The sequence below is a fragment of the Centrocercus urophasianus genome, unplaced genomic scaffold (genome assembly GCF_019232065.1).
Source record: "Centrocercus urophasianus isolate 14NV4802_14NV808 unplaced genomic scaffold, USGS_Curo_1.0 seq_13, whole genome shotgun sequence".
NCBI classification, from domain to species: domain Eukaryota; kingdom Metazoa; phylum Chordata; class Aves; order Galliformes; family Phasianidae; genus Centrocercus; species Centrocercus urophasianus.
This window is the reverse complement of record NW_024884475.1, coordinates 28,998,449-29,024,063: the sequence shown is the minus strand read 5'-3', so window position 1 is coordinate 29,024,063 and position 25,615 is coordinate 28,998,449. Positions and strand designations below refer to the sequence as shown.

The 25,615-nt window shown below is 35.7% G+C and overlaps 1 protein-coding gene across 31 annotated transcripts in view; it reads right to left on the bottom strand.

Moving 5' to 3' along the window:
• Positions 1-25,615, bottom strand: part of SORBS2 (sorbin and SH3 domain containing 2) — a 185,431-nt gene that overhangs the window by 96,100 nt on the left and 63,716 nt on the right. For 26 of the 31 annotated variants that reach the window (XM_042811805.1, XM_042811812.1, XM_042811823.1 and 23 more), the window contains 2 exons: positions 21,205-21,338; positions 4,092-4,160 (listed from right to left, as the gene is read on the bottom strand). The gene's annotated coding sequence lies outside the window, so the exon portion shown is untranslated. Of the gene's footprint in view, positions 1-4,091; positions 4,161-6,330; positions 6,382-21,204; positions 21,339-25,615 lie in introns of all 31 variants that reach the window. The other 5 variants (XM_042811815.1, XM_042811816.1, XM_042811817.1 and 2 more) reach the window with 2 other exon arrangements.

Here is a 25,615-nt window from a genome sequence, read left to right as displayed (position 1 = left end):
AACTGCAACAGATTTCCACTTATACCTTTCTAATTTAAAAACATCACGACTGATTCAAAGTCCTTAATATATGCTTATAAATTCTATGCTTTCTGTGGCATACAAGCATATGCTTCTCTGTACAAGGATGGGATTATTTCCAAGCTAAGTGTAATCACGCACTGTAGGAATCTGCCTGATTTTGGTCTAGAAAAACTTCTGTTCAGCAGACTTATATATAAGGAAGCAGACATTTTTTCTTACAGTTAGCTGAGTCCAGTTCATTTACCTTAAAAGAACTCTAAACATGTTTTTGGCAAACATAGGAACTAGAAAAGCAGCTTTAACCCTGCATTTTTGTATCAGCGCGAGTTCAGGAATATTTTTATACTTTCTGCTTCGTCAAGCATTTTGTACAAGCTTTTTCTTTTCTTTAATTCATTCCAAGAAGTTCTACTCCAAATATTTTTTCCATATCTAGCCACAATATGTTGTTTCTTTTCTAAGAATAAACAGTAATTCAGTTTACAAAAATGTCAAACTCTTTGATGTGAATGTATCTTTATATAGTAAAAGCATCCAAAGCCGCCTTGTCTGGTATGTAGTTATAAAGGGGCAGCCTTGTTAGGCAGGAACCTATAAAGTCCAATTTCCCTACATGCCTGACTGGTCACACAGAAATTCCCAGTATGAACCACAAGATTATTTATCCTTTGCTTCGCTTTTTATTTATTTTTAATTGTACTAAATGAGAACTTATATCTTTGACTCCCAATATACTTAATACACTTGCTTAGGCGAAAGAATCCTGATGATACCATATCAAACCCGCATCTTCAGCAGTCGTCAGAGGATTCAGGCATTAGAGTATTAGAAGTTGTAGCGTTTTATGAGATGGGGGAAGGATCTTTCAAATTACCTGTCAATTTCAAGAAAAGAATAACAATCCAAGAAGTTGGTACCATTTGATACTGCGTTACTGATTGTGTCTGATGGCAAAGATTAAATTATGTTCATATTGAAACCTGTTTGCATCAATTGCAAACTGGTAGCAATTAATCTTAAAAAGCTTGATGCACCTCTGAATTCAGAAGAGCAGATTTCCCCTCAGAGCAATAAAAATGTTATGACTTAAAAACTTAATCATTTATTTTAATGCTATTAAGTATTTGGTACACACCATAGCCTAACAAATGGTCCAAAAAACCTAACAGCAGGTACACTGTAGACTATTCACATGTTCATAGGTATTCTCTGCTGACAATTACCAGATTTAGAACAAAGTATTTAGCCTACTCAAGGAAATAAAGGAAAACTGTACCAAATACTATTGAGAGTCTTAGTAGTACATTTTTGCCTAAAGGCAAAAATTGTTACTGAAAATATTTTGCTAAAAACCAACAAATTCAGAACAAAACAGCCAACAAGAACAGACAAATATGCCAAAGCTTTCAGTATTATTTAGAGAGACGCAGTACAGTCCTTGAAGAGGGAATTCACAAGCAATTTCTTAATAAACAAGAGGCATACACAAAGATACCAAAGCCTGCTGTCTCATTTCTTGCAGAATGCCTAGGGACACAACCATATAGGTACAGAAAATTATCCCAATTCTTAGATTGGGATTCAGTCACCTGAAGAACTTAGACATGTAATAAATTAATTTTAGTGTACACAACTTTTAAAGGGTATGTAAGATACTGTTGCCTATTGTTCAGAAACCCCAAGCTGGCTTAACTCCTAGCTAACAGGTTGCTAAAGCAAACTACAGCAGAAAAGATAATTTTTAATCCTAAGAACAGCACAGTTCTAACATTTTACTTAAGCACAGCTTACTAGTGCAGGTGTGGCTTACTTTTCTTTCCTAGAACCACACCTTCCTGCTTGAATATATGTATGTCTTTACAGACTCTAAAGGAATTTCAGAAATTTCAAGCTCTCTCATCTGGAAGAAAAGATAGAAGACACTGTATTTCTGCACTGAAGTCAGTAAATTCTGACAGTAGAGACATTGGCCTTGGCTCTGTAACATTTTGGAAGCAGTTTGGTCTATGTGATAAATGGAAGCATGCCACTGTACCCTACCAGTCAGAGAAGCCTAAAAGGAAAAAGCATGGAAGTGCAACACATTTAAATCATAGAGCTCTCTTCCTCTTATGTGTGAGGGGTTTCTGTTTTGTTTTGTTTGTTTGTTTTTGTTTTTTTGATTTTTTTTTTTAGGCTAAAATGCACGTGTTTAACATCTGACCAAATTCTTTGTTAAGATTCTAGAATCAAAGGCAAAGCAAGAAGTTTGGACAAGTGTTTTTAAATAAACAACCTGCACATGCCCAACTTCTTGCACTGCATGACTTTTTGAAGCCAGGAAAAATTATGCATTCCTCTGCACAGATCACAAACACCACAACATGTGGGAATATAAACAAATTCTACTGGGTGATTCCATGAACTATCAGGAACAAGATTCCATTTCATTTTTTGAACATGGGCTCCTCAAAATGTATAAATGGAACTAGTTTATAATGGAACTAGTTTAACAACTCAATGCAATATTGAGTGTAGGTAACTGTATGGCTATAGCTACGTGCCTCCACCCTGTAACTGCATGCATATAAAATATATAAACAGAGGGATACCTGCATACAAACATAATATAAACCTATACACAGCATGCCAATGTCAAACATTTGAAAGACTGTGATTCAGGGCCATGAATTGCTTCTTAGAATGCACTTCATATTTTCATTCAGAAGAAAATGATATGTAGCATAATACTGGAGAAAAGAAACTAAAACTTTCCAAATGTTTTAGGAAAATCTCTGGATAAAATTACAAACTCTAAGATTACAACACTTGCGTAGCTAAGCGTTAGCTTGTCTTCTGGACCAGGGACAACACTCGATTTTTCCCGTTCAGGTGAAAGTAGTTAAATTTCATGGGATGGTTGAATTCATGATAATCTCTTGAGCCAATCTCTGCTAAGAAAAAGCCCAGACCTAATGCTTCTGTAGAAGGCAGTGAGAAGCAACAATTGAAATAGCTGCAAAAGCCTACAGACACATTTATGGAACAAATTCCAAAATGCCATCTAACAGTCCAGCTAAGGTCAAAATACACAACAAAATTCTGAAAGTGGTGACAATCAGCATATGGAAAAAATTTCATTTCTATTTTTGTTTGACTGATATAGTAGTTTGAAAAGGAAGTTAAAAATCAGAATCACTGATGCCATCTGAAGAGAGGCATATAAGTGGAGGGAATTATTTTAAAAAGTACATTGTCTTGCATATTTTATACTTGTATATTTCTATTTGCCATAACTTTTGAGTGCAGCAAATTTAAATATAATTCAGCTATAAAAGATGGCATGGTATTAGGAACTTCACTTATTTCAGATCACTTATGTCTATCATGATATATAATTCTGTCATTCCGAGAGGCATACTGAACAAATTCAATATACTCTATTTCAAAACTGCACATATGATTTGTATCTCAAAATTGAGTTTTTAAAATACTTTTTTCAAGTAGCTTTAAAATACTTCAGTGCCAGCCATTTTACACAGAAAACAGAAATGAAATATTAATCCAGTACTCCAAAATTCACATTATTTACGTTATGCAAAAAACAGCTGTTAAGGGCTCCAATTCTTAACACAAGTTACTCTTCTTGCAAAATTGAAGCAAACTCCTTTGAGATGATCAAAAAGTTACACCACAAAGGTAAAAAGCCCTTCACTGAACTTGCCACAATCACGTTACTAAAATATCTGATGCATCATTGCATCGGCGCCATTGACCACTTGAAAGACTGGCTGATCATATAAATTTATGTACAACTTGCCAAGGAAGGACGTTCAGAATGGAATGGAAACACAGAGTTTACTTGAACGTTCTAATAGTGAAAAATCATTTTACTCTTCAGCTTTCACTTCTTTTTGTTTGTGAACATAATGTCCCTGTGACTATACAGGATTACATTGCGTAATGATTTCCTATTGACCAGTTAACTGTGGCTCAGAACAAGTCAAGGTCGTATATTTTTATGCCAAGCCACAGCTATATCCCTGAAGTGCTCCATCAGTCACGTAAAATCAGAATATTGCTGATACCTTGTTAATGAAGAATTTGCTTCAAATCAATGCAGTCCTCTGATAGGCTCCTACTGGAATACACAAGAACTGAAAAAAAAAAAAGAAAAAAAAGAAATTGAAACTTCATGGTTCAAAAAACCTTAGCATTTTTTTCCAGTAGTTTAATTCATAACCAAAATACATCTTTCCCAGGTTCACAGAATGATAGAATTGCTGGGTCGAAAAAGACCTTAAAGATCATTGAGTCCAACCTAACCACACTACCCTAACTCTAACAACCCTTCACTAAATGATGTCCCTGAGCACCACATCCAAATGGTTTTTAAACACATCCAGGGATGGTGACTCAACCACCTCCCTGGGGAGCCTATTCCAGTGCTTAACAACCCTTTCTGTAAAGAAGTTTTTCCTGACATCCAATCTAAACTTCCCCTGATTGTAATAGCTGAGTATAATTTGGGACAGCCTTGACCAGTCCGTAGATGAGTACACCCAAGTGCATAATACAACATGCACTTACTGCTTCCAGTGAAAATTAACGATGATATTTACATATACCCAAAGAAAAACCAGATGTAAATGATATATTTGTATAAGCAAATTGGCCAGCATATCAGAAATAATGTATGCAATTATTATCATATATATGAAATGATCTGTATAATTACAGGCAATGTTTGAAAACACAGCCTGTATCTTGATAAATGTTCTGTATGCCTCTGTGCAAGCTACTACTCAACTTGACCTCAAGCGTAGGTCTTTTCAGATCTTAGCCATGTCTTTATATTCACTAGTCCACCTGTCATGAATTTCGCCTGCCAGCCATTGTTCACAGATGCTCATCAGACAAGCTTATTTGTATTTAGTTATGGGGTGCTACTTGTTCAGCAGCTGCCCTCAGTGAGAAGTTTTTTAATAGCGGCTGTTGGACACTGATGATATTAAGCCCATAATTCTAAGGGAAATAACATTCTTGATGGAAAAAAAAAAAAAAAGAAAAAGAAAAGTGCGCTTTCAGCTTTAGAGATCTTAGTTCTCACATTTTTCTTGTCCTAAGGGTGTGATTTTAGGAACACTAATACAGTCTCTTAAAAAAAAGACTGCAGTTCTTTTCCTTTTTTTTTTTTTTCTTTCTTTTAAATGAAAGACTATTACTATCTTCTGAAGCACACTTTCATAATACCAGCAACTTCAATGCTACTTATTTTGTGTTTTCAACTTAAAAAGTAGATTTATATCCTTCTCTTTAATAAAAGTTGTGGTTCTTTCTTCACTCAAATTCTCTTTAAAGATCAATGCAATGTAATAAATATCCTGTAGATCAGCCTTAAAGTAACTATATAAGGTCTGTAACTCAGAACAATGACCAACTTGTGGATCACAGCTAACTGACATTTGCTACAAAGTGGATGCCTTTCAGTTGAGAGGTACATTAGAAATTAACTCTTTTGAGAAATGCTGAAAGAGATGAGTGCCTTATCATCAGCTGTTCACAAGAAGGAATTGGGAAATAGATAACAAACATACTTGAAACAGAGAAAATCTCCTATATGAGATTCACTTTGGTAAATCTGAAAGAGAATGGAATCTGGTCGTATATAGCTCTAGGCAATCAGCAGCTCCAAAAGTGAGGTAGCTTCTAATGCAAGAAGAAATCCTAAGTTTTGAGGAGTCTCCTAATAGGTTCTTCACTCCAAAACTGGAGATGGTGGACAAAAATCTTCAAAGTTCAATGTCTACCTTCTAAATATAATTGCTGCCCTTACTTGTAAAAGGCAATAGGTTTTGCACTGACCTGTTTGACTGAACTTAAAACACTGACAACCTAACAAAAATTCCTTTTCCTCCATGTGGTTATGTGATTCAATCCTACGTATGATGCCAGGAACCACGAAATATTTGCCTAGACTAGGTAGATTCAGCAATCTCCTCAGTAACTGTTGATTTGTACAATTCTGTCCCAGATACAAAAGTTTCCATGCACAAATCTCTATGCCCACTACTATGCATAAATGCAGTTTCTGCATTTTCTGAATTTGCCTCCTATAAAAACATCAAAAGCCTATTCTGAGCATCATCAATGTTAAGTTACAAGACATATTCTTGCTATATCTCAGGTAAAGTTGGTCAAATAGAATAACGCTCATACAAAACTTAATAAAAAACATTCCCATTCTGTAATGAAACACTTTTTGAAAACTCTTTGTTTTCAAGGGCCACAGAATTCCCCACTCCCTTATTTTCCTCTAGCAATTACCTTATCTGGTCTGGTATCATTCTGACGTCCTCATGTCACTAGCTTAGAGCACTAGGAGAGTTAATACAGTTAATTAGAAAGCACTCAGGAAGCATGCTCAACAGGATGAAAAGCACCACACAAAAACCCTGCACTGATTCTCCTGAGAATCTGGAACCAGCTTTTTTTTTTATTATTATTATGAAGACCCCACAGTGACAACACTGCCAAGTACTTTTAGTCTGGCTTGCTTACAATTGCCTCATGCTAATACTATGCCTGTCCTTGTGCTAAAATAGTTACCAGATTACATGCATTTGGGAGATATGAGTGCAGACAGCTAGCCTGCTGTCACAAACAGACCACACAAAGCATTTAACCAGAGAGAGAACACCTAAGGGTCTGCATGCATTTGTTCCATCCAAAGATAGTGCTTGTATTACAGCACCCTTATTAAACCTGAATACCTGCAATCTCTTCTCAGTTGTTATAATGCTGAACAACACGGGCCACTGACAAGCATAGAAGTTACTCAGAGAAACTTTTAACAGCCAGCACTTCAGGATCTCATGCATGGATGCTCTAATTTTCGAGCTCATCACTTTACTAGCAGGGATGAAATTACTCTGTTATGTTCTTAATGTCTAAGAGATGGAAATTCAGATGTCATTAACATACTGCACACACAGCAATCTGTGCACTCACAAACACTATTTGTTCTCCTTTTGCTCCTCAGTTTCAGAGGGACAAAACTGCTTTCTACAGTGGTATTCCATGCACCATTTTAAATCTCATTGGCAAATACTTGACTCATTTCCAACACTTCCATTTACATTTAAACTTTGAACGGATGCCACAGACTTCAATTCTTAATTTTATCTTCATTAGTTTGCAAAGATAATTTCTTTGAGGTTTGGAGACAATCACAGAAATTAATTTCCCTTGAGCACTGCTTCATGGGTTTTATTGAATGCTGGCCCTAATTTTGACATTTGTCATTAGAAAGAAGTCACTGTGCCCTATGTTGAATCTGGAGATACTATTCTGGAATTGACACCCCTTCCCTCCCCCTACACACAAAAATATGATTGCAGTTCCTCCCTCTGAATCCTGAAATGAAAATGAAGCCTCAGCATACATCTAGAAAATGTTACATAGCAATGAGCAACTCCAGACCACCACTGGCTGATAAGTCTTTTCATTCACCTTGATTGTATCATTCTTGTTTGGTTTGTTATCATGGACTACTATACCAGAACACTAAAGATGCAGTGCACAAGATCGTCACATGTAAAACACATCATATCACTTGTCACATTCAATGAATACAAGTATTAAAGTTGATAAGTGAAACTTTAGAACGTTTCAGGAGGCATAATATTCCCAGGCAATTTAAGTTATCACTTTAAAAGGGTAGTCTTTAAAATAAATTTTGATTCCTATGTATAAGGATAGTGGAAAAGTGGCATGGTAAGTAGATAAAATTTCTATTTAGAAAAAAACATTCCACAAGAAAAAAAATCTCTGTGCAGGTTTATTCAACCATGCATGCCTCATGTTTTTACTACAGCACATTACCCACAAACAATTTCTCCATCACTGAATACACTCAATTCATCAGTGCTTAATAAATATTTGAGCCTAATTGAACTTAATGACTTTGTCAGCCTTTGAGATGGCACAGCAGACCAGCAAGAGGCTTTTTTCCTCTCGTTGACTTTTTTTAGTGTGCCGCTTGATTTAAAAGCAAAATTCTGAAGACATGCTTAAGGATAAGTGAAAATGGAAAAAATCTGTTTTCACTATCAAGAAATACCAAAAGGGGCAAGTTAGTTATGCAAACCACGTTGCTCTCAAGAAGACTGCATTAGATACATCCCAGCTACCAAAAAATTCTAACTGATAATCCAAAGCAGCTCAGCATCCCTGCGCTACTTGAAATGAAATCCAGGTATTCATACATAAAATAATCTCCCAATGTATTCTATAATTGATTATGCATTTGCAATTGAAGAGATACCTTATTTTTGTTGTTTCGTCAGAGATCTTTTTATAGCTTGCACTCAGGTTTACCATCTTTCATTTCCAACAGTTATGGATACCTTTCCTGCTTTAAGAAATAGCCACTCTTTTTCAAATGCTGGGTTGGATTTGTCTGACCACAGCTTATTACCAAGCTATCAAAAAACAAGAACAAAAAACAAAAAACAGAAAACAAAAAACAAAACAAAAAAAAAAAAAAACAACCCAAAAACCTGGCATCTTAATCGTCTGCCCCAGAACAGAAGGGTTTTGCATGCTTGCCTTGATTCAGTTTCCCCTGACACCCACTCCACAGCAGCCTCATGTCAAGAGAAACAAATATCACGTACTCCAACTTCTGGTGCTACTCGAGAGAACTTTTATCTTGAGGACTTAGTCCCATACCATTACAAAAAGGTACATTTCGCATGCTTTCTTCCAACAAATCATACCTTTGTGGTATAACTTCTGGTGCTTTTCTGGTACCATTTGATATCATCTCTGTTTCATTTGAAACATCTATGCAAAGCTTGAAAATATATTCCAATAGTCCCATTCTCAGAAATTAGGCTAGTTCCAGAGACAGAATGTTTCATATTTCATCTTAATTTCATTTTAAAGGATTTTATTTTGAAGTATTTAACTACCTTCTGTTAAATGGCTGATACTGGCAATACTGCTGAAATGCGCTGTTTCTGGAATTGCTACATGCATGCAATAAAATAAATTAAAACTACTGTAGATGCCTGATGAAACAACTGAAAATGTTTAGATTAAATTTGTTTTAAGTACCTATTTTTTGCTAGAATTGCCTTACATAAATGATTTAGACTAATTTTCATCTATCAACTTTGCTTGATGGAAGAACGTTGCCTCTGACTTTCTTCCTTGAGTGGTTTGTATTTTCTTTTGTCATTGCTCACATTCTCTTTTGCCTACTGCATAATTTCCAGGATTTCCTACCTGTTGCATCAGAAATTTCTAAACTTGACAGGAATGAAGTCTGCATTAAAAAACATTACTGTGAATATGAATAAGCAAATTCATCATGCACTGTACAAGTCTAAAAATATTTGACTTTTGGTATCTGACACTGCTTTTAATATGATCCGTGAGGGCTAAATATGAAGCAACTTTCATGTTTATAAGTTAGTTGTAATATAGAAATTTTTCATTTACTCAACTTGAATAAAGGTTTGCAGAAAGTCCATAAAGCTATACGTATATTCTAAGAGGACTATTGATTATTATTATTATTTTTTTTCTTAACTTCAGTGCAAAATTGTAACTTGAATCCATTTATTGTCCAGTTTTTCCTAGAGAGCAAATTTTAACTGGGGGTTCAAGTGTACTGTTATCACTTTTTTTGTGGTACATTTTACTTCGAATTTTTTATTTCACCCTTTTTCTTTTTTCTTTTTTTTCTTTTTTCTTTTCTTTTTTTTTTCCTCCTCCTCCTCCCTGGATGATAGGAGGCGTGGTTGTGATTTGTTTTAGAAAAACAGTGGTTAACCTACTATTGCATTTGTGAGCTGCGTGCATTTGAGTATTAAGTAACTATGTAGCCAAAGACTGGTTTTGCATAGCTCTATTTTATGATTGTATAAAAAGCCAGCTAAAATCATGTTGTTACACAAGCAGTACTTATGGCTTAGGACTTAACAGCAACCTTGTAACTACCCTACCTACTATCTGGGGTAGTACACAGTTGCCTTGACAAAAGAATAAATGGGTATTTAACTCTGCCCGGGGAATTGGGAAAGCTGACAATCATCCCAGTTACATACTGTGTTGAATATATCATGGCTTGCCATCTATCTACCAATTTTTACTCTGCAGTGATGTAAAATGGCTATTGTCTAAACCAGACTTTTTTTCCTTCACGAGGTCACCTAGTTCACCTGACTAGCTTGAAGAAAGTGCTTTATATTACAAAAAATCACTATTTTGATCACCTAGCTCATAGTTGCAGCAGATTTTAAGATGCTAACAATATGAGATGTTGCTTATTTCAGGGGGTTTCTTTAATTACTTTGCAATGTTCTGTAATACTGTACCTCATGACTAATTTATCTGTGCACTGCTCTTGTGGTGCCTGTGCTGTAGCAAAGAGAGGTGCTAGCAATTTTTTTTGTGTGTGTGGGTTAAGCCATAAATGTCATCAGCACCCAAAAAGATTTTACTTGAAGAGAACAAAAGAATAAAGGCTCTGTATAAAAAATAAAGTTGCCTCATTTTTCCTTAAATACACTCCTTCATTACTAACTTCAAGCCAGATGAACTCCAGGAAAAGTCCAGACCTTGACCCCCAAGTTACTGCCAGTAGCTATATTCTCCATTAAATGCCTTGGTCCCCAGCTCATTCAAACACATTAATTGAGAGACAAGACAGGTCCTTCCATTAAGCTGCAGTTAAATGTGCCAGCTGTGAGGCCCTGCCTCACAGCATCTCAGACTAAAGAAGTCTAAGTGCTGTGAAGAATCAGACAGTTACATCACAAAAATATTTTGTATAGGTGCAAAGAAATTTCATATGCACATTTTCACTTCACACGATTGCTTATGCCCAGGCAAAGATAATCTCTATATGATAGTATGCATCATATATCAGTGACTCCCTTAATCTTTAAATCATCTGCTCATTCTGAGGTTAAGGGAGAAAAATGTTGATGCGGGCCTTGCAGTGGTGCTAAGGGAAGTAACTCAGGCTAACTTGTAGTGAAGACAGCTAATTTTCCCAACTTTCTTCTGAGACAAATGTCAGAATCTGGTTGGCCCTTTGACAGCACTGACTGTTCACATGTTCAATTAGCCACCCTGGAAGAACAGTCCAAGCAGGCTAGTGTTAGCATTTGCCAACACCATCCTTAACTTCTGTTGTAAAAGTTAATGATAAGGAGAATGTAATAGAAGTGTTAATGGAATTTAAGCTTTATTCCACATAATGATTTTTAGAATGAGTACTCCATGGAGCATAGATGTGGTTAAGATTACTGATCTGAAACAAGTAGGAAGGAAGAGAACAAAGCCATTTTTCTGTTTCCTCCAAAGTTACTGAGAACAAGTTATCCAGTTTTAAATTTGATCCAACCCTGTATAGGATGCAGTTTCTCTGTCTCTTTCATTCCCTTACATCAGGACTACTGATCACTTGATGTGGGGTGAGTTGGACTCATCTACTGATTCACGTGAGAATCAATCCTGGTAGGAAGACCAAAAATGAACACTCATTTTTGAACATACATTTTCAGTTAGATAAGTGTTATGCTGACTTAAAATTGATTATGTCAATGTAATAGTAACTGGCCTGCAGTTCACATGAATTTCATATCCAACCTGGGCATTCACAGAGAATAAGAATTCACTACATCTCTAGCCTAATGTGCTTAATTACTCAACTGAAACTAGCAACTACCCAGGCAACCATATTTGTCTGAGACGATGGTGCCAACCATCAACCTTACATTTCTGACCAGATCAGGAGAACATTATGATTCCAAAGAGCTGTCAATCTAAGTAAGCCTAAAAATGACAACTGACTGACCAAACCAGATGCTTCACACTGATGTAACACTGAGTAATTCAGAAAAACACTGCCTCAATATCTTGCAAATAACACTGCTAGACTAGTCTAATATTTTTCTAAGATTTTCTGATAAAACACTTTAGCGTGCAACCTGAAAAAAATAATACAAACGAGTAAAAATCCTGCTATTCACAAAGTATCAGAAAGTAACTTGCAGGTTCTGCAGATGAAGATCCTCTGATGTGGAGCTGTCATCTGGATAGTTAATTTTCTGTACACTTGCTGTAATGGTGCAGTGGAACACTACCTTAGAAAAACATTACAATTCATACTGTTGCTGAAATAAGGCTGTTTTATATATATATATATATATATATATATATATATACATATATATACATACTTTTTTTTTTTTACTTGACTTGACTCTAGACTGAAAACCTAGACTCAGTTTGACTTCTCCCAGTCCTCATTGTGAGCACAAAGAAGATCAAAGTAACAATATTGCAGTATACCCCAGAATAATCAGTAAAAAAAAAATATTTCAGTAATAATATTTTCATGGTGGAAACATTCATTAAGTACATTAGGAATTAGAAAAAAATAGGAAATATTTTTAATTTTACATTTCATCATCATGACTGATTTTTTTTATTGTCCCTAACTGTCTAGCTATATATCCATGGAATGATAAACACAGTCCAAGCAGCTGAGCCTTCACCACATGACCTCAAATATTTCTGTCTTGTTATGGCTCCAGCTAGTCAAAAGTTATTTTCAGCAAAGGTTATCGAGTTCTGTAGTCCATTAGATAGCATTACACAGAATAAAAATCCTTGTAAATCTGAATGTCAATTTTATATCTATTGCAGCAGTCAAGGCAAAATTATTCCAAAGACTATTTGATGAGTAACCTGCAGTATCCAGATAAGCCCATTTTTATGTAGAAATTGACTTTTTGTTATTGTGTTAGCTTGTTGTCTTTTCTATTCCCTTACATCCCTACCCATATTTCATTTTAGGACCTAATTTAGAAATCAGATAATTTTCATGTGGGTCATTACGATCATGAATAAGCCTATTTATAAAGAACCAAAAACATCTACTCAGAAGGAGATCTTTATATTGCAGATGTTAGTATATGAGACATTAGTTTAATTCTCCATATTCTATCTGTAGCTACATCCCTTAGAACCACCTGCAAATCCAGTGCAATCACAACTAGCCCACTCTGTCTTGTAAATGAAAACTTGGATTTTGAAATGTAATTAAGCTTCATATATTGCCTAGAAAGAAATTGTTGGATTTATGCCACAAGACAAGTTTGGAATAAACAGTAAAACCAAAAATATCCCAGAGATGAGATATAGTAGTTTAAATTCCTTCCTTATTCCAGACACAAAGGAGGGCATGGCTGAACTAGAATTCCATGCAGTCCCAACATGGTATACACTGCTTTGCCAACATAGAAGCACTAGTGTCAAATAGACTAAAGCCTTTAATAGACTTCATACAGATCAATACGTTCTGGTAACAGTTTATGATCATAACTTGCCTGCATTAAACTAGCAACCCAGGTATGTGTATCTTTTTGGGTTGATTTTTTCCCCACAAATTATTTACAATCAAAACTATGCATTACCTTAAAACTTAAAAAAGACGTAATCTATGCCTTGTTATTCTTTGTGTCTAGTTCAAAATAACATGCTATCATCATTCTTGCTTCTATGTGAAATATAATATTTTACTGTAATTGAAGTACATACACTTCACACAGAAAATAATCACATAGTGACTTTTATCTGGGTCAGCACGAAAAGCAATGACACGAAGCCAGTAACAGCAGAAATATTTAAGAAACTCTGAACTGACTGAATCTGACCTATGACATTTGGCATGTCATGGTTTGTAATAATACCACAGCCACATATGAAGGGCCAAGCCAGCTAACAAGGTCTAAACTGAGTAGCCTTACACTGAATTTTGAGTTTATTTGTCCGCTTGCCCAAAGCAGAACACTGATCTGGAGGGTCGCTCTAAAAATCTATGACTGACTACAAGCACTAGTAGTTCTCAGTGCTAGGGCTACCATCACCTCTTGCTTGGTACTGTTTAAGCAGTTTTCTTTGTTCCTCACTTTTATAGCAGTGAGGTACATTTGTATATTACTGTACATTTGCAGTAACAATTTCTGTTTCATATAGGAGATAAGGAAATTTCTATATCATTTGAACAGCTATGTCAGAATCAATACACTTCCATCAACTCAGTGCGTATAGTAGACACAATCATTATTGCTCATTATGCAACTTAATGAAATTTTAATCCATGTAATCATTTTTTTTCCTCACTTGAGAAAGACAGCTACTGCTGTGACTTTTCAGAAAGGAATTAGAAAACAATTTACAACTGTTAAGCATTACAATGTGTAACATGCAACAGAACATGAAAAGCATTCAGTAATTGTGAAACTACATAGAGATATAAATGAAGAGGTATATATTAAAGATGCCTGCCTTAGATACCGTGGTTACCAAGGGAAATCAAAAGGGGAAGATTTACACACGGAAAGATTGTTCAAAAAGTCAACGAATAGGTAAGGTACATACACTTCATGCAGGGTGCTAAGTTGTTATTCTGTTAAGATTTCCTTTTCTGTTCACTGTGGAATTCTGCTCACTACTGTGCATGATAACGCACTTGAACATAACTTCTATTTAATTTGAATGGATGCATAAGAGCAAGTTTCAAAATGACAGGGGGAGGAAATTAAAAACTGAGTAAGAACAGTGCCTACTGTATCAGAATCAGAGACACTACTTACAGAGAATTCAGGTTTATTATTTTCCAATATTACTACTGTCATATAGAGATGCAGTCTTTGCAGAAAAAGATGCTCATTTTAAAACCTGCCTCCTGGCTCTTTGGTGAGGAGCACATGATCAAGGGAAGCACACCTTTGACTATGGAAACAGAAAAAATAAACTCAGAAACCTGCAAAGAAAAATATAGGCTTTTCCATCAGTTTCTGAGCACTCTCAATCTAAAAGTGGCGATCTATGCAAAAGCATAAAGATAATATTTTGAGTTCATAAAAAACAGGGAAGTAACATTTAAAATAACTGACCAGACAAGTTTCTAACACTGAATATGCAAGAATATTATATAAATCCATAGTAGCAGCTGTTAGGAACAGTTCGATAGCATTAGAAATAAGAACAACCTTTATAAAGGTCCATTCTGGTTTTTCAGATTAATTGACAGCCAGGTATTATTTTATGAATAAATATTTTATAATAAGCAGTTCAACCAGCTGACTGAAATGTCTTTCCAACTTACACTGCTGTTCATTGGTCTGTAAAGGATTTACCCAAAGGAGTCAAGATTTCCACTAGAAACTGTGGAACCTTAATAAACTATTTGGCTAAGCATATACTATTGCTAATTACAAACTTTAAAAATTAAAGCTGTATTTTGGTTCAGGATTTGTTCAGAATCTGGTTAGAAGTCTGTTCTTGGTTCATTTTAGCCATTCCTTACTACTACTACATGTATTTCAATATATATCAGCACAGACACAAATGTTTCTTGATCAATCATTTGGTTTTATAAGCAAATGTCTGGCACAGCTCGCTACAGAAACTTAGGCATTGTAAATCATTTGGATGAGACTTCCAAGATCACAGGATGACAGATCAACACCATGCTGACCTGCCGCCTGTCGCTTAACTGTTTTGTTATAAAACCACCATGCAGTCAGCTGCTACAAAGCCACAAACCACACAATTATTTCCAAATCAGGGGATTTGTGTTTATTCAATTTACATAAAGGAGGGAAGTTCAGTTCATAGTTAGAGGGCAGTGCATAGCAACCTTTGCCACTAGCATACACAAGCCTCATGGGGCATCAAGGTCTAGGATTGAAAGCAGCTCAGCACTGCAGGTTTGCAGCACATTTATGCACTCTTGAAGAGTTCAGTTATATTCATCTAGCTACATTTTTGAGATTTTCAATTCTAAGCTTTTTTTTCCTGTCCTCCTCCCTCAAATGGCCCTCTGTGGATGGTGTGCCTTCAGAAGCATCATCCTTGAGATGCTAAATCTGAATTTCAATTCAAACAGTAGATCAGAAGTTACACTTGTTCAATTTTAATAAAATATCATTCATTTCATGCAAAGCCATTACAGTAATATATTCTACATGAATGTATCACTGTTATTTACTCCAGGAGATACAGTATGAAGTGACAATCTAGGTGTAAACATTCAGTTCCTACATTGTAAGAGGGTTTTTAGACTATGGTTATTTTTATTTTTAATATTTTATGAAAAGTTTTTCATATAGATTCAGTATTAGCATTCTGGAAGCAGAATTAAGCTAAGGCCAGTTTTAACCACTGTTTTTCACAAAGGCAGCAGTCTTTGAGTATGTTAGAATGTTCCCAGACTCTAAGCCATAATAATAAGCTTAAAATACTCACTAAATCTCCTCATTTTTAACAAAGTTTAAAGTTTCATTCTCAATTTTAAATTATTACTTTGGATCAGAGCTGTAATTTTTCAAAAATCAACCATCAGCCTTCTCTTCAACACTGAAAAGCTTTACTACTCGCAGAACCCAAATGGGATGTAGAAATCAAAAGGTAACTTTACACCATTTGGAAATCCACTGGCCTCTGACAGCAAGGTCCTATTGCCTTCATTTGGTTAACAAACATTGTAGAAAGTTTCTACATGTTGAATTCTAGATATTGAAGGGTATAAAAACCACAGAAAGAAATAAATCTACAGATAAGACTCAACAGCACTGAAAGACTTGGTGTTATCAATACAGAAGAACTGGGCCTCTAAATTTAATGCCCTTCAGATAAGTCCTTTCACGAGGGCAACAGAGCTTGTCTTCCTTTTCTTGTCTCCTCTGCTTCCTTTCTTCCCAGGGAAGTAAATAAGATTGGATAAGACAGAAAACCTACTATCTCTGCTGTCCTCTCTTCTACTTTGATTTTTTTAACTCTCCAGCCCGCAGATAAGAGATCTGCTCTCCAGAAGAAGAAAAGAACTGATAGCGATTTAGGGTCACGTACTGAGTCCAGGTGCATTTTGTAGCACTTAACTCTCAGCTCTCTTAGATCTATTGAGAAGAATCACAAAAGTTAGGGAATCCTACGCAAGTATTCCTCATGGAGCACTTCTAACACAGAGACTTCTTGTATGCAGTAACTCATGAATGATGCTTTCATCTTCACAAGGATAGAGCTACTAATACATTTGTCACCTACTTGTTTTTTTCGTTTGTTTTCTTTAAAACAAAACCTGACAAGCTATTGAGTTGTGCTTTTAAATGAAGCAATTCTTAAACCTTTCTGTGGAACAACTGATTAACAATCTCAAGAGTCAAGGAAGCCTAAGTACTCAAGTTGCCTCCAGTAATAAAGAAGACATAGCCTTCTAAACAGCATTAAACATTAAGGAAAGTAAGCTACTAATGAATACATACTAATACTTAAGCCACTGATATACAGAGACAAACGCAGTCTTGCACACTAACATAAGCAGGCAATGTCTTATGTGAGATTAAAGCATACTTATTAGATATATGTTTAAGTGCCTACTTAGAAAGAGAGAACGTATAAGCATATTTATCTTTGTAATACAATCACACAGGTGGCTAAACAATGATATTCTCTACTATGTACCATACCACTTCATTATTACCAATCAATACTGTTTAAATACAAAGTCAAATAAAATTGAAAGCTCAAGGAAGAACTGAAAATTAAAACACTTCTGTTTGGTTTAAAAGCAAAAATCTGATTCTCATTGGCAACTTCTAGGGTTTTTTTCTTATTTTTTTTTAATGATAAAAAATGAATAGTATCGAGGTTGAATCTGAAAAATGCTCATCTCAAAAGAGAAATTTTTTTTAGAAAGGTTAAGCAACAAAATGCTTTGACATTGTGGTCAAAAATTAGTAACCCAAACACAAGATGCTTACTGTTATTTGTGATTAATTTTATCCTCTTTCTCAAATCACAGATTAATGATGACAATTAAGGATGATAATTAAGGATGATAAGCACAAGCCACTGTAAGAAACTGGGAATGCTGCTGGATCCTAGCTCACCTGGATCTATCAAAATATCAGAGGCATTACCATTGTTTTTCTATTGGCTTTTTTTTTTTTCCCCTGCAGATAGCAGATAACCAATGTGCCAGGGTATCATTGAAATCACACTCCTCTGTAACAATTAATGAGGTCCCTAATGACATAATGAATCTTTTACAGATCTATTGCCACCTCAGAAGAATACAAGGACACATAAGTCCAGTGCAGAAACAAGTGCAGAGTCTCACATAAGGACACATGCTCTCTCAGGTGCTTCAAAATTGACATATCCGTTCATCCCCATATATCCCTTGTAAGGTGATCATTCAGATTAATCTCCTTTATCATCAGATTTTGCTCTCCAGTTTTCAAAAACACTTTTAATCTTCTCCAGTATTGTCACATGCAATTTGAACTCACATGCCTTTGAAATTCTTCTATCAGATCAGAAACTGGGCAATTTGGATACCATAAAATCCAGCTGCCATTAATAAAAGACTTGAACTTAGACCACCCTGTGAAAGCAACATTGATGCACTGTGAATAAGCAGTATATTAATCAAAGATCTTTATCAGAGCCATTTCTTGAGATAACAGCTCAAGTAAAATTGTATACTGGTTGGGAAACTTTTGTATGGACAAGAAGGAAATAGTTTCTGAAATTCTCTTTGATCAAATAAGTCTATCATAAAAAGCTTATAAACTCCATAAAAAACTTATAAACTTGCCTCCCACCCCTCTATTTAAAAACTGACAGAGCATATTTATTTATATAATCTAAATTGTTGAAAGCAAGCCTTTAAAGAACTACCAATAACAGTGCTAGTCAGTTCCAGACCTAAAGTGTTCATTTGGACCATATAATTAAATAAATTCTTGTATTTGCATTTTTCATTTTATTTTTTTTCCCCAATGTATTTGACACCACATTTGGGAAGTGAACAAAGACACACTGTCAAAAGCAGAAACCTGCACAAAATGTTACTGTTTGTTCTCCATGAATGCAGAGGTATACTTACGCAAAGAAAGAAATTCCATTGCTCTCTTGAGATTTCTTTTCCCTTTAGTTGAATTTAGTGCCAAGTTCACTTAGCTAAAATTTGGGTTGTGTCAGTATGCCAAATAAAAGTTTCTGTATGTCAGTTCTGTTACTCAGTTAAAAGTTAAATGCCAAACAAAAACATGGTCTTGTATTGCAACTTTAAAGTAATGTGAAGTAAAAAGTGATCATTCATAAATTATCCTGGACCCTTACTTTACACAATTCAAGTGTTGGCTTTGATTGAAAGTACTGGTTAAATATTTTGTCTATTATACAGCCTGATTTCTCTTCCAACTATGTATTTTGGTCTCAAAGTTTTACAGTGCTTCCCTTATATACATATCCACTCAATTGATAACTACACTAGGGCCTCTGAAGGGTCTTAAGTTCTTCTGAAAGCTTCAGATTCTTCTGAATAAGTCACAGACTAAAAACTAGTTTTTACAGGAAAAGCATCAACATAAGTAAAGTGTGCACTAGAATACTTGGATGCTCAAAAGAACTTAGGAAATAAAAGGACAGGGTGATAGATCTACAGGACTAGGGAATCAGCTTTATGTGTGGCAGTAAGACAGGACCAGAGAAAATCTTGAAGTAAAAGGAATATGGGTTGATTGAAAACGAGACAGGAAAGGAGAAAGAGTATCTCATTTGAAGTAGAAAATGAGACTGGTAACAAAAGTCCTATAGTTTTGGACGGATACACCTTCAATATCTTCTACTCTAAGGAATATAAAGCAGAATTTAATCACAGAATCACAGAATTGTAGTGGTTGGAAGGAACCTCTAGAGACCATCGAGACCAACCCCTCTGCCAAAGCAGGTTCCTTAAACCAGGTCGCACAGGTAGGCATCCAGGTGAGACTTGAACATCTCCAGAGAAGGAGACTCCACAACCTCCCTGGGAAGCCTGTTCCAGTGCTCCGTCACCCTCACCATAAAGAACTTCATGAGAATAAAACATTCTTGTAATGAACTCAACCAGATTTGTTTTTACTGGTTTTGAAGAACTGTCAAAAAAATTTCTACTTGACACAGATCTCTTTATTTCATATATATATACAAACACACATATATTCCATATGAAATGTATATGTAGACTTCAGAATTTCTCTATTAGATAAATAAAATGTTTGGGGATTTTCCATTTTATATAAGAATTCTGATCTACTTTTTTCTTTTCCTATGAAAATAAAATGCAGAATTGATGGTTTACATTAAATGTAGAACTACTTCTAAAAATGACTTGGTTTTCAGCATGTTTTTGAAATAAACTAATTTTAAAGCAATAGCAAAGCCTGAAAAATGAACTATGCAGAACTAAGAGATGCAGGATGCAAGAACACAGTAATTGTGGTAAACCAAAGGGCCAGTATTTGTGATCAGACAGACTGGGTTTACATAGGCTGCCACTTATCCTAAGCAACTGCTTAAAGCCATAACATTGAGGGGAAAAAGAAAACCAAAACAAACCACTTTTGCTCTTCAGATGTTTTCTTTGTTTGAATCACAAATTAGAGTGAAAACAGAAAATAAATGACAAAACCAACTTTGGTGGTAAAGTTAAAAAGTTAAAAAGTAAAGTTAAAAAGTGAAGAAACACCGTAACCCAAAAAACATCACGAATGGAACAGTTTCAGAATTACATTAATGACTGACAAGTATGTTTGCCAACCTATGACATAGGAGCATACTACCAAGAAAAAATACAGTTGCATCAATAACATGTACCTATTTTATCTACACAAAATTTAACCTGCAAGCAAGGAGTAATGAATGAATTGCTGGGAAGATTATTTCTGAAATCTAACTTAACACAAAGAAATAAAAAATCCTCAATTTCACTCTCTAAGTACAGAACATCCAAATAGGTAAGGAATTTCAGCAAAGAATAATCACCAATTCTGCTTTAAAATACTAAACAATTTCATTACAACAAATTGAAAATGAACTACTTGATCAACAAAAATTACAAACTTACTTATCCCAGAGCATCCTATGGACTTAAAAGGTAGTATTTTCAGGTTTGCAAAAGCAGGGCAGTAATGCTTTTATAGAGGTCTTCACACTTCTACACATAGTGTATGCAGAACTATCAACAAACAGAAACTGATTTTCTCTGAACACTAATGAGAAACTCAAGAATGCAAGTCGTAAGGACAGGAAAAAAGACAAATCCTTTAGAAAAATATGACTTACCAGACAGACAAGTTTAGTTGCGTCTCAAGTGCAGAGGAGTGAAGAGGAAGTAAAAGTTTTCTGTATGCACAGATCTTGTTTATTTAGCCCTTTACAAAGGTTTCTCTCAAAAAATTAAACTCATATGCAAGAGTCTGCAAGAGAAAGAGAAAGAAAGAAGCTGAGCTGCTGGCTGTTTCTGTTCAAAGCACATTTGAGCTATTTTCAGCAGCAATGGCTTGCCTACAATCAAAATGAAAATGCAATACAGAAGAAGCAGCCTACCAACCGAAGCTAAAAAATTAAGACATTCATGGCAAAAACCTTTGTTCATTGCCCAAATTTCATTTAAAGAAACAGAAAGTGTAGGGAACAAGCACTGTAGATGATAAAGAAAAATACTGTTAAAAGCAGAGTTGGAGCCTTGAAGACTATTACCTCAGGAAAAGAATCACTATGAATTTGTTTTAATGTTAAAATGTATATCTTGAGTTTAGTCAGTCCTAAAGTTATTTTGGTTTCTTTATACAAAGGTTCATCTGAGAAGAATGCACTTCTATTTGTATTTAAGCGTATTATATCTGGCTGGCATAAACATCTGAGGAAAAATTTTTCTAAGATTGAAGCCAGAATTTTGTTTTTAGTTTTCAGCTTAAATTTCCAGTTTCAGCACCAGTGCTATTTTGAAAGCTTAGTGACCTGAAGCTGCTGGCACTCCACAGGCCATTCAGTGACATAACAAAGATCTTCCTGTCCCCTTCTGCTGCACCCCAAACAACCAGCTAAAATTCTCATTGCTTAAAAATACTAAAAATTAATATAAAAGACAACAAAGTGAATATACAGAGAATATACAAGGAAGAGATCCACAAGGATCACTGAGTCCAACTCCTGGCTCCACACAGGACCACCCAAAATTCAAACGCTATGTCTGAGCATTGTCCAAATGCTTCCTGAACTCCAGCAGCTTGGGGGCTGTGACCACTGTCCTAGGGAGCCTGCTCCACTGCCTGACCACCCTCTGGTGAAGAATTGTTTCCTAACACCCAAATGACCCTCTCCTCAGCCTCCTCTTCTCTGGGCTGAAAAAGTCAAGGGACCTCAGATGCTGCTCATCATACATACACATCTTGTTCTCCAGACCCTTTACCGTTTTCATAGCTTTCCTTTGGAGACTCTAACAGTTTTATATCCTTCATACATTGTGGTGCCCCAAACCACACATAATGCTCAAGGCAAGCCTGCACAGTGCAGAGTGGAACAATCCATTCCTTTGTTCTGCTGGCAATGCTGGGTTTGATGCACCCCAGGATACGGTTGGCCCTTTTGCCAGGGCACAGTGCTGACTCAGATTCAACTTGTCAATCAGAACCACAAGACCCCTTTCTGTGAGGGCCTCACTCCACAGCCTGTCATCCCCCCAGTCTGTACATATATACGCAGAGTTGCCTCATTACAAGTGCAGAGTCCAGCACTTGCTCTTGTTAAATTTTATGCAGCTGGTAGCTGCTCAGCCCCATAATTTGTCAGTAATTCTCTGCAGACTGTCAAGGAAGACAACAGGTCCTCCCAGTTTCATGTGTCCACAAACTAACTTACTATACTTCTAACTTTTGCTTCCAAGTTATTGATGAAAACTCTAAAGAGAGCTGATCCCAAAATGGAACCCTGCATAACTCCATTTGTGTCTAGTCTCCAGTCACAAGTGATGTAACCCCATTTACTTTAATCATTTGAGCCCCCACATCAGCCAATCGTTCACCTACTGCATTACATATTTGTCTAACTGCATGCTGAATATTTTGCCCAGAAGGATAAAGTGAGAAACAGTATTGAAAGCCTCATTGAAACATCAAAAGAAAGCATCAACTGGTTTTCCTTAGTCAACTAGGTGAGTGACCTTGTCATAAAAGGAAATTGGATTTGTTAAACAGGACTATCCCTCACACACCTAAGCTTGCTGCAACCAATGACTGCATTGTCCTTCAGGTGTTTCGGTAAATCCCTGAATTATCTCCATAATTTTACCAGGCACTGAAGTGAGTCGGACAGGTCTGTAATTACCAGTCTCTCCCTTCTTGCCCTTCTTGAAATCTGGGGCAATGTTTGCCAGCTTTCAGTCAACTGGGACCTCTCCTGACTCCCAAGACTGCCGAGAAGTAATAGAGAGAGGCCTCACGATGACATCAGCCGGCTCTTGAAGTACCCTGAGATGAATTCCACTGTGCCACAGGGACTTACACAATTAGGTGGACCAGCAAATCCCACACAAGTTTGGGGTTGGTTGGGAGTTTATCATTAACACAGTCACAGTTCTCCAGCACAGGGCTCCAGGGGTCTTACAGCCTATCATTAGTGTTGAAGACAGAGGCTAAGAAAGCATTAAACATTTCTGTTCCACCTGCTAATCACTTTGAAGTTTCAGACAACATAGGTAAGCCAGTGGAAAACTACCATTTAACTTTTGGGAACTTTTTCTGTTATAGAAAGAACGTTCTCTATCTTTATCAGCAGATAAAACTGACATTGCTTCACCAGAATAACTCTTCATGTATGTCCACACTTTTAAATACTGTCACCAAAAAGCTTGCAACTTCTCTTTGAACAAAATGAACAAGATCTGATGTTACTCTCCACTCAAAATCTATAACAGTCTAATGTGGTAGAAATTTTAAATATTTCATTAAATACTGGACTTCCAATCATATTCTACTTAGCCAAGTAGCCTCCTTTGAAATCATTTTAGAAGACATGGATCACCTCAATGTTAAAATTTATTTCTGAAGAGTAACTATTTGAAAGTTAAACAGGATGCCAACCACAGGCTATTCAAACTACTTAAGTGATAAAACAATACTCATTGCTAAAAACAAGCAGAAATGAGCACATTTGTTCCCAAAGACTTGTATAAAATAAAAATAAAATAAAACAATAGTGAAAAAAGCTGTCAAGTGTGAAAAAGAAGTATACATTATTTTTTTATTAGCTCAGGAAAATTCCTTCCATTTGATCCCAACCATTTTTAGTGCTGTTGTAGTTAAGAGCAGCTACAAGAACTGAAAAATGCAACCCATCTAATACTAAATACCAGCCTGACATATTAATCATTATTGTTGTTTTATTCCGCATGGCTAGTTTAGGACTGTTATTTTACTACAAAACCAACTCACAGAAGTTAAAAAGCTCAGTTTATATTTAACTTGAGGTTGATGAATAAAGACTTAAGGGCTCCAGCAGCTGAAGTTTTAGACAACATATGATTGCATAAGTTACAGCCAGCTTAAGAGTTGTAATGATCAGGTAGAAAACACAATACAGTTTAAGTTAACTACATGATTTATACATAACAAAACAGCAGAGCCAGATGCTACACAGCCTTACTGTCCTTGTTGCTTTAAACTGGTAGTTACAAGCAAAGCCAACAAATACTTGTACGGTGAATTCTATTACCATGCAAATACAAAAATAGAAGAATATTTTCAGATCATTAGAAATACCAATGCAGTACCAAATAAATGCAATACATGATGTCTTGCAGTGCAATATTTCTTTTCTGAAGCATCTTCTCAGGACAGTGACTTACTGCTAGTACTTAACCCTTTTCAGTACCTTATTTCTTATACACTCTCTGCAACTTGTTTTGCTTAAATTGTTTGTTATTAGTGTTTATAGCACTTATTAAGCATGACAAAATAATACTGTCTAGTTCTCCAATAAATCTAATTATTTACAAGTTTGTTACTAAAACAAGCTTGTCACCATTACCAAGATTATCACCATAAACTTCTCAAAGGATGAAACAATCATATTTCCCATTTTATAGCCATCAGTAACACCAAATTTAACATTTATCAACACTTCTTTAGTGTCACACTGCCACAGTTTAATTGATGGTATTAAACAATCAAAGATGAGCAAGAAGTGTTTAGCACACAGTGCTAATTTAGGCACTTGTTTCAGGTCCCTACAGACTCTGTGACTAGGCTCCACAAGTCAGAGTTCTGTTAAAATGGAAGATGAGAGATGGAAAATTGTTCAACACACTGATGGACAGAGCATACTAGGTGATCTCAAGACGTCCCTTCCAGCCCCTACAATTCTGCAAGTCTCCACTTCATAGATTCATACATAATAAATCTCGATTTTCACTTGGTTCATAGATCTAACAAACACAACTGACTCACTGAAACTTCATGTGCAATTGCTGATTCTTTTGTGGAGTCAACCTGTGTACATACTAACTATGCAGGTGAATTTATATTCTATACAGCCACATGTAATTTCTTCATTCTTTATATTACTTTATACATGTTTCTGTCCTGATCATGTAATAGTTATGGAAGACATTCTAGTAATGTGATAATGTACACAAGTGAATTCATTGAATTTAACACTAGAGAACACAGGAAAACATACATGCATTCTGTATCAC